This window comes from Mesoplodon mirus, assembly GCF_964341445.2.
Source record: "Mesoplodon mirus genome assembly, chromosome: 4".
NCBI lineage: Eukaryota > Metazoa > Chordata > Mammalia > Artiodactyla > Ziphiidae > Mesoplodon > Mesoplodon mirus.
In genome coordinates this window covers 105,965,837-105,989,025 of record NC_138979.1, presented here as the reverse complement: position 1 = coordinate 105,989,025, position 23,189 = coordinate 105,965,837, and the positions used below count along the sequence as shown (strand labels likewise).

The following is a 23,189-nucleotide window of genomic DNA, read 5'->3' as shown; positions in this document are numbered from 1 at the left end:
TTATGCAGACCAAACTCACAATAACCTTTCATTACATGTCACCACAGAATGAAAAACAGATAATGTGTGTGTGTGTGTGTGTGTGTGTGTATATAATTCGTAGGAAATCTAATTGATGTGGCTTTAACTAAAAACAATGACAAATAATTTGAACCTGTTTTTAAAATATGATTATGAATATTCACCAGGGATACACTGAGTAATTATTAAATTAATGACTCAGGAAGGTTGTTTTTCTCCACGTATGTTGGAAAAGCGAAACTTACTCGATTGTCTTCAAGGCAAGATTAAACAACTATATGATTCAAATATCCAACTAAGTTAGAAAAGCCTGGCTAACCTGAAGGATGAGGGTTTCTGAGTGTCTGCTCAAGGTCTTATGGTTCCTCTCAGCTCCTTTTCTTCCTCTCAGTCTTGCCCTTGCTGTGGGCAGAGGCTCACCACTCAAGACCACATCTTGGGCTTTCATCCCAAGGTTCCAGCCAGTGGCCATGGAACTCTGCTGCTTCTCCTTATTCTGTCTCTCCAGCTGATCATACATCAGAGTTGCTGCCCCCAAAACACCTACCCTCTACTTCTAGAATGATCAGAACCTTTCTATAAGCTTTTAATTCTCATTCTTTCCATGCTCTACTAAATGCAGGAAATACCAAATTAAATAAGATTCCTTACTACAGAACTTCTCAAAGCCTTTAATTTGCCAAGGTATATTATGGGTCCAAGAGGGATAAAGCAGGTTTGGTCCAGTTGGCTCTTTCCCTGGGGTTGAAACATTTTTTAAACTCATAAAACAAAATTGTCTTGTGTTTATTCTTTTGCTACCACTCAAAATATTTGAAAGTTTGAGCCAGCCCCCCATAATAATAGAGCAATGTATTTTATTCACCTCTGCAAAGCATCCTTCTTCTTCTACTTAAAGAATGCTATGGAACAATCAGAAGAAAATAGTTCACCTACTTTTGAGGAATCTGAAATATTAACACTCAAGCTATTTCTGAAAATTTGCAATTCATTGCTGTTTTGTTCCTGCTGATTCTTTTTGAAATTATTTTTATATTTCTTTCATTCTTTCTTTACTCAACTGCTGTCACTTGCTGTTATTAACGAGTAAGAAAAATGTCTTTCAAAGTCTTCCCATTATCAGCTATGTCAAGAATGGCAGGGCATACCTAAGCAGTGTCACCAAAATAAAAAGGAAAGATACAAATCTACTAAATACCTAGACAATGAGTCAATCAGGATTGAGCGCCTTGAGCTGAACCAAGCAGCGGTGGAAATGACTAAAGTAAAGGACAGCCAGGCTACAGATAGTAAATTACAGCTGGAAATGAAATTAAACTCTTAAATTCAAGGTTTTTAAAATTTGTTTTGGGGTGAGTGCTGTTTGTTATTATGTAAAGGGCATAGGTTTGGAGGTAAGGTTTTCAATGGATACAGAAACAAACAAGCTGGAAACTTTTAGTAAAATAAACCGAGAGTGGAGAGTGCATCCAGATGGAAAAATAGAAAATTAAAATTAAGTTTAAAAACAACCTAAGGGATCCAAAGGTCTGTAAAAGGAATATTCTATGACTGGAGAGCATGTCTAAGACATACATAACCTCATCACTATGCAGATTGTACAATATTTCTTATGTAGCCTAATAAATGTGCCCAAAGATAGCATTCTAAGCTACACAGAAAATACCAAAGCCCAGACATACTTCAATGCCAGTCTCTGGGCAGGCTGGCCTAAGGCAAGATATTCTGGAATACCTGGTTGGCTGTCAGACTTTCCTTGACTGCAGCATTTTGGGATGAAACAGGCATTTATTTCAGCCTCTCTGATCCTTTCATATGGTAAAGAAGCAATCAAAGAATACTGGCTTTATTCTTTAAAGCATTAGTTTTGATCCACCTAAAAGGAAATGGGGGGGGGGAGGAGGGAAGGAGAGTAATGTGTTTCACAGCTTCAAATCAAACACTATTGGAAAAATGTCCAGAAAGAAATTCAAAGTGAAAATATTTGCTTTCTGGCTAAATAACCAGTAGCTTTTTACTGCAAAATGGAAATAGTCCTCCTCGTTTATACCAAAAAAGGGCAATCTACAAATAACCCAAATCCCAAAATAAAGGTATTGCCCAACAGACTGGGACATGATTCACTGAGGTCTTGACTTCAGTTTCCTCAATGGTTACGGTACGTAGAATGGAGTGGGCTGGGGTTGTGATTAATAAAGTCTCAAATATTCTGAGTTTATACCGCAGAAGGCCATGGCCAGTGTGATCTGCACCTTTCACTTTGTTTATTGAACAGACATCCTCTCTCCTCTACAGTGCCCTGGGATGCTACAACCCATGTCCAGACCATATGCAATGACACTAATAACAGAAATTCACACCGAAATTAACTTAAGTGAGAGATGTTTCTATGAAACTGTTCTATTTAATGGCCAATAGCTTACAAAAGAGTGTGTGAAAAATAGACAAAAAGTCAATAATGTTTATAATGAAGAGAAAGACAGGAACAGTAATAGTATTCACTCATTTGACAATGTATTGAGTACCTACTGCACTGGGACAGAGCACTTTAGCCAGAAGGGGCAGCAAGGGCAGAGGCTCAGGGTGGGAATGAGCATGAAACACATCATGGTGAACAAGATAGCTAGTTTTAGAGGAGGTCAGAGGCCAGCTCGGGCAGGTCCTTGGAAGCAGTGGTAAAAAGATGGGATCTCTTTCCTAAGAGAAATGGGAATGCACTAGAGGATTTAAGTCAGGGGAATGAGGTTATCCGATTTCAGCAAATTATTCATAAAATGAATCCTAGAACCTCCAAACACTGGGAAAGATGCTCTTTGGCAATCAGCTGGCATATTATTTGCCTGATGAATGGAAATGTGTGAATAACTAGCACAAGCAAGGTGGGATAGTCACAGGTGCCACTCTGAATACAGAGCCTTGCTACCTACTTACGGGTCCTGGAATTTTCCAACGTGGTCCTTGTACAAAAGATTTCAGGCAACCATGAAGGCTGAGTTCAGGGGCAGCCCTCCTGGACTCAGTCTGGCATTTATCACAGCCACAGCTGCAGAGGGAAGTTTGTGAAGCTGAGTTAACATACAGCAGGAGCATGCAGGCATTGTTGCTGGGACTGCTTCTTCCATATTGTCTCCCAGGAAACAGACTCAGTGACCCAATCCTTTTCTCCATTTCTCATTTCTGCCATCAACGGCCAGTGATTATCTAAGTGGGATTTCTCAAATATGTCTTCAGTGTATTGAGGCTGAAATAGCAGGCATAGGCATGTTTTTAAGCATAAACTACCTTCTGTATAATGATCAACTCTTTCACTTATTCAGCCTGTCATCTGTTACCCATAAGCAGTTCCATATGCATTGGTTTATATTTGACAGTCAAGACTGTTCAGCCGTGGCATCCATTTGGTAACAGCAGGCACATGTTTTAAACATGCTTAACGTTACTGCCCTATAACATCTTGCCACAGAGCATTCTTTCCTAAGAATACAATGCTTTTTGTGGATACCACTTCATTAATCCTGGGAGAGGCAGTGACATTCATTCTCCCCGCATTTGACCAAAAAGGAAACAGAACCACTGAGATTCAGAGTGAGCCAAGATGATGTGCAGCTACTTAATGGCAGGGTGGTAGATGAATTCCTGGTTCTACTTGTGCTGACGTCATTACATCCTGCCCCACTTACCCTGGCCCAATACGTCAAGCACTAGCGGATAAACTTTTTAATATCCATCCGTAAACTTTACATTCTGGAGCCTTTTCAGCCCTCTAGAATCTGTTTGGGCCCCTACCATTCCAGAAGCTACTTTCTTTATCAGGCAGGTTTCATTCCTTTGAGGTTTGCACTCTAGTTTCCAACCACATTCACAAACAATAGGCACAGTCATGGAGGCTCTGAATTCAAGGCCATGGACTCTCTTCAGCATTTTTGTGGCTGTTTTGGACACTAACAGGACTCAGGATGGACCAGGCACTTCGACTTAGCGTAAGTCTCTGCTTTTAAACTATTTGAAACAATCCTGTAAAACTTAGACGCGGCTCACGACTTGGGTTGTTTTAATTAACATTGGGTTTTTGGTAAACTCTCTGTCTGTTAGAATTTTCCAATTCTAGAATTTTGCTACCTTATGTCTCAAAATGAAGTTAAGTTTTAAGAGATTCTTTCCAGTCTTGAATATCCTAAAAGTTACTGTTGATGTCTATGGTGCCAAACTTTGAGTATGACTTTTTTCAGGTTTTGATAAAGCTCATGACGACAGCTGTCTTTTGTGGCTTGTGGAAAAGCAAAGAAAATGCACAAAGAAAACATTAGATCTGAAATTATTTGGTGAGTAATTGTGAATTTGATAACTGTGAAAAGCAAGCCACTTTCATGCATATTCCAATTACCTGCAGGTTGTTTCTTTCTGTCATTTTGTACCGTTACCATATCTCTACTATTACTATTGATTTGTTTTTTCAGTGAGAAAAATGAACAATTAGAAATCCCTATGTTGGACAAAAGTAACTGGAGAACAATGAGTCAGTCAAATCAGTCTCTCTCTCGTACTTCTCCTATCCTCAAGTAATTAATATCTATGGCATTTCTCAGTATACCCAACCATCTGGGTCCATGAACAGACAAAAATATTCATTAGTCTCTTATAATAGAAGTCCTATTCACATTGTTCCAAAGCCAGAAACACATTCTAATTGTAGTTTTCCATTTTCATGGCATTCATCATTGAGTTGCAAAAGAACCACTTGATGCTAGTGCCTGAACTCCAGTACTTTAATGTTGCACACAGATGCTCACCCAAAGTCTTTGCAATATCAAGCTAAGGAGGCAGTTGATAGAGTTGAGATGGCTCTGATATAGTTTGCATACATGTGCTTGCTTACAACAAAATAGAAACAGTAAAACCAGACACTATACCCAGGTCTCGTTTCTTCAAGAATCTTTGAGTTCTTTGGTCCCAGAATTACTGGCTGCCTGTGCCGTTGGCTAGAACACTGAATGGCCATTGCCAATATATGTTGACCTTCTTAGAAGTCTCTGTGGGGGAGAGAGCTAACTGCCTCCGGGAAATGGACTCAGGTGAGGATGCATGGGACCACTCTCTCTCTCTTAATATTTTCCTCTTCCCATTCTACTTTCCACAGAATACTGAGGGATGTTGAGAGGACTAGTGTTAAAGGTGACCATGCTCAGGTCTAGATTTCTTCCAGAGAGGATAGGTGTTTCCTAAAAATATTATCCTACCAAACTCCTAATACTTAAAGTTCATAAAAGTGTATCAAAATGTTGCATCCACAATGTAAATGTGAGTTCCTATGAGAAGAAAATCTATAATTGAAAGTCAAACAGAAATGTAAATATCTGACATCAGAGATAACAGGATTTAGGGTCAGAAAACCTAGGTTCAAGCCTCAATTCTGCTACTTTCTATCTGTGAATATGCACAGGTGATGTATCCTGAATCTTAGGTTGTTTGCAAAAAAAAAAAAAAAAAAAGGAAAAAGCAAAATAGTCACCTTCACAGAGATTTTACAAGAACTAGAAAGAAGGAAATTCATGCACAAAACTAACCTAATCAACACTGCCAAATCCAATGACCAATTTTTAGCTTTCACCTACTTCATCCACTAATGATATCTGATATCATTGGCCCCTCCCTCATCCTTGATATATTTTTTTACTTGGCCTCCTGGAAACCACACCCTTCAGGGTTACTGTCATCCTACTTCAGTTGGTTGATCCTTCTCAGTCCTCCTTGCTGCTTCCTACTTACCTTTCTGGAATCTAAATATTTGAGTGCTCCAGGGCTCAGGAGGAGGATATGACCAGCACAAGAAGGTTTCAAGCTCCTCAAGCATTCAGAACCAGCAAGATGTCAAAGTCAGCTCAGACGCAGGCAGAGGAGCTGGCTGTCCTGTGGTGAGAATAAAGCTCTGCCCATAGATAGATGCATGCTGAGTTTCAATGATGAAAAGAGTGGGATGTGGCCATATGGTCTAAATTATCCAGAATAATTCTCACTTTAAACAGTCTGACCTGCATGGACAAATACATATCATAGGAGACCTCAGACACATGTCAGTGCCACAGCTTGGAACCAACAAAAGAAATATCTCAAAGATTCTCTCTTACCAAAAGGATTTATGTCAGATTTATGGACTAAGAATTTGGGGACTGAGTTTGGAATTGGAGTGGTGGCTTAGGCAAGAGGGTGATGGCAGTTCAATCCAAGGGCTACAAAATGTAGATGTTCCTTGAGATGGAGCAAGAAAGCTTAGATGCACACAGAATGTGTATTGGAAGCACCTACAGAGTGGGGCAGTAGTCGATTTACATACTTAGTTTCTAATCAAGATATATTAATTCTTCTGAAGTATTGTCTCTTAACCTCTGTCCTCCAGGAACAATTCAGCTCTAGAGGTTTTAAACATTTCTGGGAAGTGTTATCTCCATATTAAATTCCAGATAACTCAGCCATAAAAATAAGAATGAAATCTGGTCATTTGCAAAAACATGGATGAATCTTAAAGGTATTATGCTAAGTGAGATAAGTCAGAAGGAGAAAGACAAATAGCATATGATTTCACTCTTGTGTGGAATCTAAAAAAATAAAACAAACAAAAAAATAAAAAAAAAAACAAACTCACAGGGAGAGACCTTCAAGATGGCGGAGGAGTAAGACGTGGAGATCACCTTCCTCCCCGCAAATACATCAGAAACATATCTACATGTGGAACAACTCCTATAGAACACCTACTGAATGCTGGCAGAAGACCTTAGACTTTCCAAAACATATATATTTTTTTTCCTTTTTCTCTTTTTGTGAGTGTGTATGCGTACGCTTCTTTGTGTGATTTTGTCTGTATAGCTTTGCTTTTACCATTTGTTCTAGCGTTTTGTCTGTCCTTTTTTTTTTTTACTTTAGTTTTTAGTGCTTGTTATAATTGGTGGATTTGTATTTTTGTTTTGGTTGCTCTCTTCTTTCTTCCATTCTTTTTTCTTTCTTTTTTTATTACTTAAAATTTTTTTATTTTTAATAATTTTTAAATTTTTTTATTTTAATAAATTTATTTTATTTACTTATTTATTTTTTTTTCTTTCTTTCTTTTTTTCTCCCTTTTCTTCTGAGCCATGCGGCTGACAGGTTCTTGGTGCTCTGGTCGGGTATCAGGCCTGTGCCTCTGAGGTGAGAGAGCCAACTTCAAGACACAGGTCAACCAGAGACCTCCCAGCTCCACGTAATATCAAACAGTGAAAGCTCTCTGAGAGATCTCCATCTCAACGCTAAGACCCAGCTCCGTTCAATGACCAGCAGGCTACAGTGCTGCACACCCTATGCCATACAACTAGCAAGACAGGAACACAAACCCACCCATTAGCAGTAAGGCTGCTTAAAATCATAAAAAGGTCACAGACACCCCAAAACACACCACAGGATGCAGTCCTGCCCACCAGAAAGACAAGATCCAGCCTCATCCACCAGAACACAGACACCAGTCCCCACCACGAGGAAGCCTACACAACCCACTGAACCAAACTCAGCCACTGGGGACAGACACCAAAAACAACAGGAACTACGAACCTACAGGCTGCGAAAAGGAGACTCCAAACACAGTAAATTAAGCAAAATGAGAATACAGAGAAACACACAGCAGATGAAGGAACGAGGTAAAACCCCACCAGACCAAACAAATGAAGAGGTAATAAGCAGTCTACCTGATAAAGAATTCAGAGTAATAATAGTAAAAATGATCCAAAATCTTGGAAATAGAATGAAGAAAATACAAGAAATGTTTAACAAGGACCTAGAAGAACTAGAGAGCAAACAATGATGAACAACACAATAAATGAAATTAAAAATTCTATAGAAGGAATCAATAGCAGAATAACTGAGGCAGAAGAACGGATAAGTGACATGGAAGATAAAATAGTGGAAATAACTATCGCAGAGCAGAATAAAGAAAAAAGAATGAAAAGAATTGAGGAGAGTCTCAGAGACCTCTGGGACAACATTAAACATACCAACATTCGAATTATAGGGGTCCCAGAAGAAGAAGAGAAAAAGAAAGGGACTGAAAAAATATTTGAAGGGATTATAGTTGAAAACTTCCCTAATATGGTAAAGGAAATAGTCAATCAATTCCAGGACGCACAGAGAGTCCCATACAGGATAAATCCAAGGAGAAACACGCCAAGACACATATTAATCAAACTATCAAAAATTAAATACAAAGAAAAAATATTAAAAGCAGCAAGGGAAAAACAACAAATAACATACAATGGAATCCCCATAAGGTTAACAGCTGATCTTTCAGCAGAAACACTGCAAGCCAGAAGGAAGTGGCAGGACACATTTAAAGTGATGAAAGGGAAAAACCTCCTACAACCAAGCAACCAAGATTACTTCACCCAGCAAGGATCTCATTCAGATTCAACAGAGAAATCAAAATCTTTACAGACAAACAAAAGCTAAGAGAATTCAACACCACCAAACCAGCTTTACAACAAATGTTAAAGGAACTTCTCTAGGCAGGAAACACAAGAGAAGGAAAAGACCTACAATAACAAACCCAAAAGAATTAAGAAAATGGGAATAGGAACATATATATCGATAACTACCTAAATGTAAATGAATTAAATGCTCCAACCAAAAGACACAGACTGGCTGAATGGATACAAAAACAAGACCTGTATAAATGCTGTCTACAAGAGACCCACTTCAGACCTAGAGACACATACAGATTGAAAGTAAGGGGATGGAAAAAGATATTCCATGCAAAAGAAAATCAAAAGAAAGCTGGAGTAGCAATTCTCATATCAGAAAAGGTAGACTTTAAAATAAAGAGACAAGAGAAAAAGAAGGACACTACATAATGATCAAGGAATCAATCCAAGAAGAAGATATAACAATTGTAAATATTTATGCACCCAACATAGGAGTACCTCAACATGAAAGGCAGATGCTGACAGTCATAAAAGGGGAGGAGGACAGTAACACAATCATAGCAGGGGACTATAACACTCCACTTTCACCAATGGACAGATCAACCAAAATGAAAATAAATAAGGAAAAAAAAGCTTTAAATGACACATTAAACAAAATATACTTAATCGATAATTATAGGACATTCCATCCAAAAACAACAGAATACACTTTCTTCTCAAGTGCTCATGGAACATTCTCCAGGATAGATCATAAACTGGGTCACAAATCAAGCCTTGGTAAATTTAAGAAAACTGAAATTGTATCAAGTATCTTTTCTGACCATAACGCTATGAGACCAGATATCAACTACAGGAAAAAATCTATAAAAAATACAAATACATGGAGGCTAAACAATACACTACTAAATAACTAAGTGATAACTGAAGAAATCAAAGAAGAAATTAAAAAATACCAAGAAACAAATGACAATGAAAACACGATGACCCAAAACCTATGGCATGCAGCAAAAGCAGTTCTAAGAGGGAAGCTTATAGCAATACAATCCTACCTCAAGAAACAAGAAACATCTCAAATAAACCACCTAACCTTACACCTAAAGCAATCAGAGAAAGAAGAACAAAAAACCTCAAAGTTAGTAGAAGGAAACAAATTATAAAGATTAGATCAGAAATAAATGAAAAAGAAATGAAGGAAACAATAGCAAAGATGAATAAAACTAAAAGCTGTTTCTTTGAGAAGATAAACAAAATTGATAAACCATTAGCCAGACTCATCAAGAGAAAAAGGGAGAAGAATCAAATCAACAGAATTAGAAATGAAAAAGGAGAAGTAACAACTGATACTGCAGAAATACAAAGGATAATGAGAGATTACTACAAGCAACTATATGCCAATAAAATGGACAACTTGGAAGAAACAGACAAATTCTTAGAAAAGCACAACCTTCTGAGACTGAACCAGGAAGAAATAGAAAATATAAACAGACCAATCACAAGCACTGAAATTGACACTGTGATTATAAATCTTCCAGCAAACAAAAGGCCAGGACCAGATGGCTTCACAGACGAATTCTATCAAATATTTACAGCAGAGCTAACACCCATCCCTCTCAAACTCTTCCAAAATACAGCAGAGGGAGGAAAACTCCCAAACTCATTCTACGAGGCCACCATCACCCCGATACCAAAACCAGAAAAAGATGTCACAAAAAAAGAAAACTACAGGCCAATATCACTGATGAACATAGATGCAAAAATCCTCAACAAAATACTAGCAAATAGAATCCAACAGCACATTAAAAGGATCATACACCATGATCAAGTGGGGTTTATCCCAGGAATGCAAGGATTCTTCAATATACACAAATCAATCAATGTGGTACGTCATATTAAAAAATTGTAGGAGAATAACCATATGACCATCTCAATAGATGCAGAAAAAGCTTTTGACAAAATTCAACACCCATTTATGATAAAAACCCTCCAGAAAGTAGGCATAGAGGGAACTTACCTCAACATAATAAAGGCCATATGTGACAAACCCACAGCCAACATCGTTCTCAATGGTGAAAAATTGCAACCATTTCCACTAAGATCAGTAATAAGACAAGGTTGCCCACTCTCACCACTATTATCCAACATAGTTCTGGAAGTTTCAGCCACAGCAATCGGAGAAGAAAAAGAAATAAAAGGAATCCAAATTGGAAAAGAAGAAGTAAAGCTGTCACTGTTTGCAGACAACATGATACTATACATAGAGAATCCTAAAGATGCTACCAGGAAAATACTAGAGCTAATCAATGAATTTGGTAAAGTAGCAGGATACAAAATTAATGCACAGAAACCTCTTGCATTCCTATACACTAATGATGAAAAATCTGAAAGAGAAATTAAGGAAACACTCCGATTTACCACTGCACCAAAAAGAATAAAATACCTAGGAATAAACCTACCTAGGGACATGAAAGACCTGTAGGCAGAAAACTATAAGACACTGATCAAAGAAATTAAAGATGATACAAACAGATGGAGAGATATACCATGTTCTTGGATTGGAAGAATCAACCCTATGAAAATGACTCTACTACCCAAAGCAATCTACAGTTTCAATGCAATCCCTATCAAACTACCAATGGTATTTTTCACAGAACTAAAACAAAAAATGTCACAATTTGTATGGAAACACAAAGGACCCCGAATAGCCAAAGCAATCTGTAGAAAGAAAAACGGAACTGGAGGAATCGGGCTCCTGGACTTCAGACTATACTACAAAGCTACAGTAATCAAAACAGTATGGTACTGGCACAAAAACAGAAATATAGATCAATGGAACAGGATAGAAAGCCCAGAGATAAACCCACACATGTATGGTCACCTTATCTTTGATAAAGGAGGCAAGAATATACAATAGAGAAAAGACAGCCTCTTCAATAAGTGGTGCTGGGAAAACTGGACAGCTACATGTAAAAGAATGAAATTAGAACACTCCCTAACACCATACACAAAAATAAACTCAAAATGGATTAAAGACCTAAATATAAGGCCAGACACTACCAAACTCTTAGAGGAAAACATAGCCAGAGCACTCTAGGACATAAATCACAGCAAGATCCTTTTTAATCCACCTCCTAGAGAAATGGAAATAAAGACAAAAATAAACAAATGGGACCCAATGAAACTTAAAAGCTTTTGCACAGCAAAGGAAACCATAAACAAGATGAAAAGGCAACCCTCAGAATGGGGGGAAATATTTGCAAATGAATCAACGGACAAAGGATTAATCTCCAAAATATACAAGCAGCTCATGCAGCTCAATATCAAAGAAACAAACAACCCAATCCAAAAATGGGCAGAAGACCTAAACAGACATTTCTCCAAAGAAGAAACACAGATTGTCAACAAACATATGAAAGGATGCTCAACACCACTAATCACTAGAGAAATGCAAATCAAAACTACAATGAGGTATCACCTCACACCAGTCAGAGTGGCCATCATCAAAAAGTCTACAAACAATAAATGCTGGAGAGGGTGTAGAGAAAAGGGAACCCTCTTCCACTGTTGTTGGGAATGTAAATTGATACAGCCACAATGTAAAACAGAATGGAGGGTCCTTAAAAAACTAAAAATAGAACTACCATATGACCCAGCAATCCCACTACTGGGCATATACCCTGAGAAAACCATAAATCAAAAAGAGTCACGTACCACAATGTTCATTGCAGCACGATTTATAATTGCCAGGACACGGAAGCAAACCTAAGTGTCCATTGACAGACGAATGGATAAAGAAGATGTGGCACATATATTCAATGGAATATTACTCAGCCGTAAAAGGAAACGAAATTGAGTTATTTGTAGTGAGGTGGATGGACTTAGAGTCTATCATACAGAGTGAAGTAAGTCAGAAAGAGAACAACAAACACCGTATGCTAACACATATATATGGAATCTAAAAAAATGGTTCTGAAGAACCTAGGGGAAAGACAAGAATAAAGACGCAGACGTAGAGAATGAACTTGAGGACACGGGGAGGGGGAAGAGTAAGCTGGGACGAAGTGAGAGAGTGGCATGGACATATATTCAGTACCAAATATAAAACAGATAGCTAGTGAGAAGCAGCCGCATAGCACAGGGAGATCAGCTCTGTGCTTTGTGACCACCTAGAGGGGCGGGATAGGAAGGGTGGGAGGGAGATGCAAGAGGGAGGAGATATGGGGATATATGTATATGTATAGCTGATTCACTTTGTTATGAAGCAGAAACTAACACACCATTGTAAAGCAATTATACTCCAATAAAGATGTTTAAAAAAAATAAAACCTCATAGATACAGAGAACAGATTAGTGGTTGCCAGAGGGGAAGGGAACTATACAGTGATGGATGGTAACTAGACTTGCAGTGGTGATCACTTTGTAGTGTATATAGATGTTGAATTATAATGCTGTACATCTGAAAAATATATAATAAAAATCAAATTAAAAACAAAAATAAATAAATTCCAGATAGAGCCCAAGCAAGTAACAGGTCCAACAACAACAAACTAACATTCCACCTACTTTATGCCTAACACTTGCATGTAATTTATTACACATGGCTCTCTCTAATGATCCCCATCATAACAAGAACACACCAGTAGGACCTCATTTTATAATGAAGAAATCGAAGTTCAGAAAATATTTGTCAGTTGCCCAAGGTTGTTCAGCCAGTGGTGCAACCAAGATGCAGACAGATAACCTGATTCCGTGGCCCACAGGCTCACTAATACAGTGGTGCCCAGGTCCTCTATTTCTGAGGCAGAGCTGTCACGTGATCCCTGAGCTAGTCTCGCCATTGCCGTGATGAGTATCCTGCATTTCTATATATACAAACACAACAAAGGGATCGATGTATCATTATGTTAAAGGTTATGTCCATTACGATGCAGCACTATATAGCTATTACTAAGTCAATCCCACCAAAAACCATTAATATCAGAAAGACCTGGCATTACATCACTAAACTGTCTCCAAGGTTGTTTGACACCTTGTCTGGGGCTGCATTTAACAACTACAATTATAGGGGAAGGATGCCATGCAAACTGTCCTTAAATCTCATTATAATACAACCAAATAAAACATCAAGTTGATGAAGAGCGCCAGGACATTGGGTAAAAGCTACTGCCATGTGTTTTTAGGCTTCAAAGACTAGTAGCTAAAGTGCTCACCATCACAAGAGGACAAAAATACACACCAGGTGCTCAGCTTTGCCTAAGCTCGTGAGCTCAAGATGAAAAGAATTGGACCAAGTATTATAGTAATCAGGCCTCAAGCAAGCAAAAGGCTGGCTAGACGTTAAGAAGCCCCCACTAATGGGGCAGGTCACCTCCAGGCTCTAGGTACTTCGGGGCTTCTGGTATGGGAACATTTTGTGAGAAAGTAGTAGTCTTTCACCAGCTGTGAGATATTGTTAACCTCTCCTCTGCTATGTTTGAACTCCACATTTTTATTCTTGCCTCTCAATTTGCTCTCCTTTCCACTAAGCATTTCTTGCCCCCTCCTGCCCATATTCAAAAATACAGACCTAATTTATCCTCTTCTAAGGCCCCTTTGCAAGTTAATATTCACCACCCCCAATGCAACAGAAAACACACACACACACACACACACACACACACGCACTTAGGAACCCACACCTGTACTCTGATTTCGTCTTTATTTGGCACTCCTTCTACAGACAGAATTCTCACTGTGAAAAGACACCACTCTCTAGAGCAACGTCCAGTTCGTAATAAACTAATTTGTCTGTATTTGCATCCTGAAGTGTTCTCAGTGTGCTGCACACGTGTTCTGCCTCTCCAATTTGATAAGCTCTCAAAGCATGGAGAATATTGCTTTTGGTTCTCTTATACTCCTGCCATCTTTCTTTTGCAAGACCTAGGAAGTATCCAGCACAAAATAAATATTTCTGTCTGCTTCTGTTGAAAAGTGAAGAGAGGGATGACCAGCAAAATTCCATTTGGTCTCCCTCCCCCATTTCCCTGTACCCCAGGAAGCATCACCCAGTTCTACTCAACCATGAGTCCTGCTTCCCAGCATCACAGCTGTGAGTCTACCTCCTGTGAAGTTGGCATTACAATAGGCCATGCTATTCCGTGTTGGCACAGACCCCCTCTGAGGCAGTAGGGGGCACTGTGGATTCATGCCTATGACACCCCCTAATAAATACACACACAGGAAAGAAGAAGTGGTTAAGTCCTTCAGGTTTCTACTTTGTAGTGGATGTCTTGTCCATTCCTACTGCTGCCACTGCTTCCCTCTTTAAATACCCTTTTCTTGGGCTTCCCTGGTAGCGCAGTGGTTGAGAGTCTGCCTGCCGATGCAGGGGACACGGGTTCGTGCCCCGGTCCGGGAAGATCCCACATGCCGCGGAGCGGCTGGGCCTGTGAGCCATGGTCACTGGGCCTGCGCGTCCGGAGCCTGTGCTCCGCAACGGGAGAGGCCACAACAATAAGAGGCCCGCGTACCGCAAAAAAAACAAAAAACAAAAAAAAAAACCCTTTTCTTGGCTTTTGTTTTTCTTGACTACACCGAAGCTTTTCCAAAGGTAATACCAAATTATTGTGACTGTTCTGAAGGAGTCAATGCATCAGATATTGTTCTAAAACAACAGTCACCAAAGCCAGAAGTTGGGAGCAATCCTTGATCTCCAGATTTAAATGGCTACCAGGCCTCAAAGATTATATTTACACATTATCTCTCAAATTCATTTTCCTTCACTCAGGGCAGGCACATACCTCTGAACAAGAGTGCTCAGCTGAGGGGACAAGTAAGGGTAAAATCCAGCCAGTCACTATTGGCCGGGCCATGTACCCTGGCTCAACTCAGGTATGCATCAGCCCAGAGGAAAGGGCACCTTTGTGTGGACCAGCACAGACTTGCTCTAACCATCCTGACTGCACCTGCCTTGTTCCTGGCTCTTCCCATTTGCATACTGACCACTGTGATAGTCTACTAACACCTCTGGGATTGATCTAAATTGAGTATATGCACACGCACGCACACACACACACACACACATGCACATATTCATAACAGGACAAATTATACACAAATTTACTAATGTATCATCACCAAAACTCAAATTAACAGCATTAACTGAATGTGACCGAAATACTGTAGTGCTGAAATTGAATCTCTTTTACTCCAGTGAGGATATGGAACTAACATTTTTGTCATAGGACTGTTCTAGTTTGGTACTATATATACCATGTGTTACGTGATGATCCAATATCCAACTATTTTTCCTCTATTAAAGGACCTCAGAACCACGACGTCACTTGGCCTTTATTAAATTTACCTCTGTTTTAGTCTCATTATGTGGCAACAGTTAAGGCAGCACTACTGATAACCAAAAAGATCTTATGTTCAAATGTCTACTTGGATTTAAATCTCATAGTAGTACTCAGATAGTGAACTAATCATCCAAATAATCCATAATGTACATATATTTTTAAAATATAAGCCAAAATCATAGGAGTTAATTTTTTGTTTTTTTGTGGTACGCGGGCCTCTCACTGTTGTGGCCTCTCCCGTTGCGGAGCACAGGCTCCGGACACGCAGGCTCAGCGGCCATGGCTCACGGGCCCAGCCGCTCCGCGGCATGTGGGATCTTCCCGGACCGGGGCACGAACCCGTGTCCCCTGCATTGGCAGGCGGACTCTCAACCACTGCGCCACCAGGGAAGCCCATACGAGTTAATTTTAAAAATAAGAGCCCAAAAGAGAAAGACCATCAAGTCTGAATTTTTATGTCAAATGAAACCCAATTAAAATTCATCTCTTCCCTTACAGCTTATAATATTAGATTGCTACAGGAGGACTCAAGTGTAGAAAACACTACTTCTCACACTATGGCTTTAGGCTCTCCTATCAGTACATAATGGAGGGGATATGTTCTCAATGGGGAACAGATAACTGCGAATTTTTTCCCATTGACTGTATTTGCTGACAGAAAATATCAAACACCATGTAAAAATAAAATAATCTTATTTTATTGTTGAGACAATCTAGTGGACGGTCAGCAAACTACAGCCTGAGGGCCAACGCCAGTCCATGCCTTGTTTTCGTACTGCCAGAGAGCCAAGAATAGTGTTCACATTATTAGGGAATTGTAAAAAGGAAAAAGTGATGAACATACAACAGAGACAGTATTGTAGTTCACAAAGTCTAAAACACTTTACTATCTGTCACTGCAGATAAAACATTTTCCACCCTCAAACTAGACAATACCCTAATAAAGAAGATTGCTAACAAAAACTACATACAAAGCGTTATTCACGGTTTCTGCCTAAATTCATTGTTAAGAAATAGTCATCAGGGACTTCCCTGGTGGCGCAGTGGTTGGGACTCTGCTCTCCCAATGTGGGGGGCCGGGTTCAGTCCCTGGGAGGGGAACTGGATCCCGCATGCATGCTACAACTAAGAGTTCACATGCCACAACTAAGGAGCCCACCTGCTGCAACTGAGGAGCTGGCGAGCCCCAACTAAGGAGCCCATCTGCCGCAACTAAGACCAGGCACAACCAAATAAATAAGTAAATAAATATTAAAAAAAGAAAAAAGAAATAGTTATCAGAAAGAAGATGGAGGGACAAATTTTACCATCCACAGGGTTTTTACTTCTTGGACCTCTATTAGTAAGCATTCATCAGCGAATGTCCATAGAGAGTATCTTGTGTCAAGTCTAGTGTGTTTAAGCTGGTCAGGGTGTGATAAGACCAACAACTTCATTTTGTTCATAGCCTCCCTCCTGAACTGCTTGCCTCCATCCAACTCAAACGTTGTTACCAGGCGTCCCAGCCCGGCTGAGACCTTGCTTTACCCATTGTTGACAGCATTGCCTTGTTCAGAGATCTGCTGGTCAACACCACTTCTCTGGCTCTGATCTCAACTTCCATTTGTAACCACTCTTTTGATGGTGCTACTTCAGAGCAAACCCAGAATGGTCTCACAGAGACTAGCCCATTCTTATCTGACAGTTCTTGTACTGTACAGTGCAGCTGATGAATGCCCATACTGGTATGAAGCCAGGCATGCTGTCACCCAGGGACTTGGAAACTGAATACGCAACTGGTGATGCCAGACCAGGAAGCCAGCCAAACTGGCTCAGTCAGGACAAAAATCTACTTTATGTTTGGTTTTTGCTCCAGTGTGCCTAATTCATTTGATGGGGACTTGGGTTTTCTTTTCAGATTGAATTTGAGAAAGATATTAATTTGGGGAATGAACTCAGGAACACTGGAATTCTAAGGCAGTCCAAGGCAGTGTCTCTTAACTACAAGCCAGGGACCCCAATGACAATGTTTATTTAGTATTGAATCCTGCTCGCTTGAATCAGAATTCTCTTGGGTGCTTTTAAAAATTCAGAATACTAGGACCAGCTCCTTAATATCTAATGAATCAGAATTTCTAAGAATGTTGTCCCAGTGTTATTCATTTGTGTACTAAATTTTCAGGACCAGTGACCTAAGAGGGCTGTTGTACAGTTTCCAGGGGATTTTTGTTTTTGACCCACTGAAATTATTTGCAAAAATTATCTGTGATGGTTCAAACTGCGTTTTTGTAAAGTGATATTACCCATCATGAAATTCACAAATCAAAATGATAAGAACCTCTGGTCTTAAGAGGAAATAGACCCACAGACCCACTTACTGGACAGGTAACAAGTCTTGGAAGGATAATGTTCCTCCCTGCCCGTGGGTCATGCAGCTCTTCACAGGTGCCAGCAGCTCAGACCCCCAACATTTCCATTTTACCCAGAGAAGCAGTTTTGCTAGTTTTTCTTTGAGATCAGAGCTCCTCTGGGGTGCAGCTGAGGTCTGACCTTGCTGTTTTGTATCCTAAAATCATTTGCATTCAGTGAAAGGTTGTCCAAGTATGAGGGCCACACGAAGCTCTTTATAGAATACAACTGACCCTGCCAGCATCTAAGACAAATGAGGAAAACACCGCTGAGTGGGGAAAGTGTTTGATTGCTCATCTCTCATCCCCAGTCAGTCAGGCCACTCTCTTTACCTCTTTCCTCCAGTTCCTCTTTTGTGAAAAGGATTTTTTTTTAACCGTCTTGGGATTCTGCACCCAGTTCCAATGTGTGGGTTTTTTCCACACCTCCAAGGGACTCTCACATACCACCAGCTGGGTTTCCTACAATTTAACACAATTCTGACACTATCTACCTGAAGATAGCATCAGATCCCACAGGTTAAGGGCTCAGCCCCTCCCACTTTGGGCGCCCATCACAACTCCAGATTGTAATTTGTGCTTCTGACCCATCAGCTATAGATCTGAGAACCTATATAGAACCTCCTTGGGTTTAATTAATTTGCTAGAGAGGCTCACAGAACTCAGAGAAACAATTTACTTACTAGATTGCTGGTTTATTATAAAAGGGTATAACTCAGGAACAGCCAGATGGAAGAGATGCATAGGGCAAGATATTTGGGAAGAGGCTTGCAGCTTCCTTGCCCTCTCTGGGCACACCACCCACCCAGCACCTCTGTGTGTTCACCAACCTGGAAGCTCTCTGAACCCTGTCTTTTTTGGGGGGTTTATGGAGGCTTCATTACATAAGCATGATTAAGTAAATCATTAGCTGTTCATTGTGACTGAACTCAATCTCCAGCCACTCTCTCCTCCCTGGAGGTGGGTGTGGAGGGGATGAAAATTCCAACCCTGTAATCCCTCTGTTGGTTTCCCTGGCAACTGGCACAGTCCTAAGGAAGTCACCTCACTGACATAAGAGAAGACACCTTCATTACTCTCACCACAGGAAACTCCAGGGGTTTTAGGAGCTCTGTGCCAGAAACCTGGTGGAAGACCAAATATATACTTCTTCCTATAAATCTCAATACCACAGATCTGACTCTACTTACCTCCCAAAGTTTAAAAAAATAATAATAATGTGAGAGTGAGAAAGTTAGAGATTGCTCAGTTGCTACCTAACTCCTTTGTTTTATGGAGGAAGATATCAAGGCTCAAAGTTAAAGGAATCTGTGAAAAGTTCCTAGCTTGATAAAAACTACAAGGACTGTCAATTACAATATCTTATTGGTTCCTCAAGATTCTTCAGGGAAAGATATGTTAGCTGGTTTTAGTAGATTATCTGGCTCCAAGTCCAATGCTCTTTCCACTTTACAAAACTGGCTTATAAATAAATGACAGATACGAAATTTCTGAGTAAATACAAAAGGAAATGTAAATATAATGCCTATTATGACTATTTCGCCTCTGACTCAATAAGATTTTTTGTTTGCAGCTGGAAACAAAGATTCCTTAGCCACATGGTGTAATAAACAGAACACCAGCCTAGTAATCAGGAGAACTGCCCTAGAGGTACCCTTTCTTATGGCAAAGGATGCTTTCTTAGGTCGGTTTCCTAAATGGATCCAGTCTTTCATACATTGCTCTCCAAGCAACTACCTAACCTTTTAAAACTTGATTTTTCATAACCAGTCTTCCTATCCACAAATCTTGCCTCTTAGAGCCTTTTATGATATTTGCTTAATTCCCTCCCTAGAGTCCCTTCACTGGGCAGTGTAGAAGGTTGTTGCTGAGTCTATCGGTTAGAGAAGAATTGAAGCTGAGGTGGAATATAAAATAATCAAAAAACAGTGAAATGTAGACAGACAAAATCTGACCTCAAACACATTCAACAAAAACATCTCATTCATTGAGAAGCTGAGAAGCTTATATTCTTGATTTAAAATGTATGTCAAAGGAGCCATCTCTTCAAAGTCAAACAAGTCTGTTTTGAAGCGAAGCAAGACTGAGAAAGGAAGAAAAACCTTGGCAAAACTCAAAATTGCAACTACTCAAAATAGGCTATTAACTTATTAGTCATGTAAGAAGCACTAAATATATTTACTGCTATCATACCTTCCCGCAAGTGTGTTCCACAAGTGGAGACTGGGGAATGTACACAGAAAGAATAAAGTAAACTAAGCACAGAGGCTATTAATAGTATAAACTCCATTAAGTTCTCAAACGGAAGACGCAGGAGCATACTTTTTAAGACAGTATGTTTCACTAGAGAAAGTTGATATTAAAATCAAGTTGAATATTTGAGTTGTTGAAAAGGGCCCACTATATATTTCTCCACTAATATCCTTGAAAATGTATAATGTCAAGGCTGTCCTTAGCTATTTTGAGGATGGTTACCAGAAATCACTTCCTTTCTCCAAACTCCTCCTCCTCTCTCCTTTCCTCAACTACAGATCTTGTTAAATATGCTTCAGAAGATGAGAAAATAAGGAAGATATTTGACAGATGAGCATTCTCTCCTAGCCGCCCTCTGACATAATTGAGTTGCATACGCCATTATGAAAAGTCAAAACTAGTCACAAATTTTAAGTTTATAAGTTGAATGCAGGAATCCCTTGTTATCCAAATCGAATCCATCCCTAAAAGCCTGCTAGTGAATTTTTATAGTAGGACCCTAGGTTTCATTACTTTAAATAGGAATAAAACAGTGCACTGTGTTCCCAACCACTTTCCCCAAGTATCACTAAAACACTTTGCAATATCTACCTAACAATTCCCCCCATTGTCTAATTATTTAATACTTGCTGCACACCTCAGTGGGTGTTGTTATATGCCAGACCCAAAAGTACTGTATAGTTTCGGATATTATTACATTTTCTTTCTATAATGCAACAAATATATACCCTAATATAAAGGAATTGTTAGGCAACCATTTGAAGATAGACAATGGACACAAACAACAATTGCAAGAGGAATTTGAAGAGCAAGGCAGATTTTACAAATAGTTGCTTACTGACTGAAGTTACCTGAGTGATGTCTGTCGGCAAGAGGAGGCTGCTTGATGGGAGGTGAAGGTGACCAAGAACCATCTGGTAAAAGAGAGAAACAGTGAATGTGTGAGGTCCACCCGCGGCCAAATGCGAGGAACTGGTAGACAGCCTTCTCCTGGCACTTGAGATCCCAGGAGTGGCAGCTGCGGCCCTGTGTCCAAAGCTTGAGACACAGTAATGTGTGATCCCTTCTAACCTCTTACTAATGCATGGTCTTCTCTAAGGCTCTCAGGCTCACTACTTTCTTCACAAGCTTGTCCATCTCCTTAAAAGGACATTATATTTCATAAGGTGGGGATGATGTAAAGGGACTCAGAAGTATAGTATTCCAAGTGCTCACAAGCAGAGAAGAAATGAATATTGGTAAAATCTAGCGATGAAGGTTAAAATAAAATAGGAGAATGGATAACATGCATGTGTGGATAATCAGAAGCAGGTGGCTCTATACCCTGGAAGGAAAGATTAACCCCAGAGACCTCCATAGGCTTTCTAGGCTAGTAAAGAAAATAGACCATCCGACCAGAAGGAGGACTCAGTCAATTATATTTGACCCAGGCAACTGTAATCACAAATACTCTGTATTCACAATAAAATTTATGCTTCCCCAATTGACATTATCTTACTGGTCCCTTCAAAACAACACTAGAATGTAAGTAGGTGTTATGGGCTGAATTGTGTCCCCCCAAAATTCATGTGTTGACGTCCTAACCCCCAGTACCTCAGAATGTGACTACATTTGGAGATAGGGTCATTAAAGGAGTAATTAATGTTAAATGAGGTCATTGGGGTGGACTTTAATTCAATATGACTGGTGTCCTTATAAGAAGAGGAGATTGGGACATAGACATAGACAGAGGGATGTGACCATATGAGGACACAGTGATAAAGTGACCATCTACAAACCTGTCAACATTTTGATCTTGGACTTCTGGCCTCCAGAAATGTGAAAAACTAAACTTCTGTTGTTTAAACCAGCCAGTCTGTGGTGTTTTGTTATGGTAGCCCTGGCAAACTTATACAGTAGGGCAGTTAGTATTCCATCTATTTTAAATATAAGAACATTACAGATTCCAAAAAATCAAAAGACTTGTCAACTTTATACAATATTACAAGGTAAAATATCGGATTAGGATACCAGCCGCAACTCCCAGCCTTGTGCTCTCTCCCCTACACTGGGACAGGGACATGCCGCAGGCCTTGCAGCAGCTCTACAAATCAAAGGTCTTGAGGGATGGGTTCGTTTGTATTTTCCAGGGTGGGGAAATGTTGAGGCCTTTTTTGCATTTCAGTTCTGCCTCCACCTAGAGCAGCTTTACCTCTAACATCAGGCGGCCTCTCAACTTCTTTTTATAATTCACTGGTGAAGTTGGAAGGAACCAAAAACAAGAGAGAAGGTTGCCTGCTGCCTATATAGTCCAGTGTTGTCAATATTAATTTTAGTTAATGCCTCAATATTATCAAATGAAATAGACTTGGCTTATAATTTTTAGGAAAAGGAAAATAGGTGAGTAGGAAATCATATGAGAAAGGCTATTTTTGAATTTTATTGTGCTGAGTCTCCACAGTTTTTACATCTCATTCAGATTTGCGATGGCGTGAAAGGTGGGGTCAGATGCACCCTCTAGTCTTTTCTGCCTTGAAAATCAATGATGGTGAGTCAGCAACAGAGACTGCAAATGGAGTCACAAAATTTTCCTACCTAAAGCCCACCATGACCACCCACTGCCTAGAAGATGAAGTTCAAAATTCCCAGTACCATCGTAGAAAACCTGCCACAATCTTGCTCTCACTGACTTTTTCGGTCTCATCTCCATCTGTTTACCCACACACCTCATGCTCTTAGCAACGCCTGAATGCTCACACTTCTCTGAAGATGTTACG

At 39.7% G+C, this 23,189-nt stretch overlaps 1 long non-coding RNA gene across 1 annotated transcript in view; it reads right to left on the bottom strand.

Annotated features, from left to right (window-relative positions):
- The window catches only part of LOC309802514, a 351,629-nt gene extending 330,280 nt beyond the window's left edge, over window positions 1–21,349 (bottom strand). Inside the window, exon 1 of the long non-coding RNA XR_014293814.1 lies at window positions 21,285–21,349. This is a non-coding gene — a long non-coding RNA (uncharacterized lncRNA). The remainder of the gene's footprint in view (window positions 1–21,284) is intronic.
- Between the last annotated feature and the right edge of the window lie 1,840 nt (window positions 21,350–23,189).